Genomic DNA, 1,226 nt, shown 5'->3' on the forward strand with positions numbered 1-1,226 from the left:
GGTGCTCTAGATATTTCAGTGATAATCCTTAGTTTTCACAGTCTCCTTAGAGTTAATATTATGCCATTTCACTTAAAAATCTAAGAACCTTTTAACTCTATACTCATTTTAACCTCCATCTTTTATGCTACAGTTCTGATAAGTATTACATTTACATACTCTATAAACCCCACAATGCAATGCTATAACTTTTGTTCTAAACTGTAAGATGTATTTTAAAGAAATTTTTAAAAAGGTAGTTTAAAAAATATATGTCCGGGCTTCCCTGGTGGCGCAGTGGTTGAGAATCTGCCTGCCAATGCAGGGGACGCGGGTTCGAGCCCTGGTCTGGGAGGATCCCACATGCCGCGGAGCGACTAGGCCTGTGAGCCACAATTACTGAGCCTGCGTGTCTGGAGCCTGTGCTCCGCAACAAGAGAGGCCGTGATAGTGAGAGGCCCGCGCACCGCGATGAGGAGTGGCCCCCACTTGCCGCAACTAGAGAAAGCCCTCGCACAGAAACGAAGACCCAACACAGCCATAAATAAATAAATAAATAAAAATTAATACAGCAAGAAGAAATTTAAAAAAAATATATATATATATATATGTCCACAAAGTTACCATTTCTTTTTTTTTTTTTTAAATTTATTTATTTATTTATTTGGTTGGGCCAGGTCTTAGTTGCAGCATATGGGATCTTCACTGTGGCATGTGGGATCTTTAGTTGTGGCATGCAGGCTCTAGTTCCCTGACCAGGGATCGAACCTGGGCCCCCTGCGTTGGGAGCACAGAGTCTTAACCACTGGACCACCAGGGAAGTCCCATTTTTTTTTTTTAATTTTTGGCCTTACCACGCAGCTTGAGGGATCTTAGTTCCCCAATCAGGGACTGAACCCAAGACACTGAAGTGAAAGCACCGAGTCCTCACTGCTGGACCGCCAGGGAATTCCCCAAAGTTACCATTTCTGATAATCTTTATTTCTTCCTGAATAGCTGATCTTCCATCTGGTACTATATTCCTTTAGTCTTTTCTTTAGTATTGCTTGGAGTGCATGTTTGCTGGTAATGAATTATCCTAGTTTTCCTTTATCTGAAAATGACTTTATTCCTTCCTTATTCTTGAAGGATATTTTTTACTGGATATAGAATTCTGGGTTGACAATTTTTCCTTTCAGCATTTTATTTTTCTTTAATTTTAGAACAGTTTTTTTGAGAATAGTTTTTTTATTTACAGAAAAATTGTA

At 39.5% G+C, this 1,226-nt stretch overlaps 1 non-coding gene across 1 annotated transcript; it reads right to left on the reverse strand.

Moving 5' to 3' along the window:
- Window positions 1-726: 726 nt before the first annotated feature.
- TRNAG-CCC (transfer RNA glycine (anticodon CCC)) lies at window positions 727-799 on the reverse strand. The gene has a single exon. It is a non-coding gene; the product is annotated as a tRNA-Gly (tRNA).
- Between the last annotated feature and the right edge of the window lie 427 nt (window positions 800-1,226).

This window comes from Eschrichtius robustus, chromosome 6, assembly GCF_028021215.1.
Source record: "Eschrichtius robustus isolate mEscRob2 chromosome 6, mEscRob2.pri, whole genome shotgun sequence".
Taxonomy (NCBI): Eukaryota; Metazoa; Chordata; class Mammalia; order Artiodactyla; family Eschrichtiidae; genus Eschrichtius; species Eschrichtius robustus.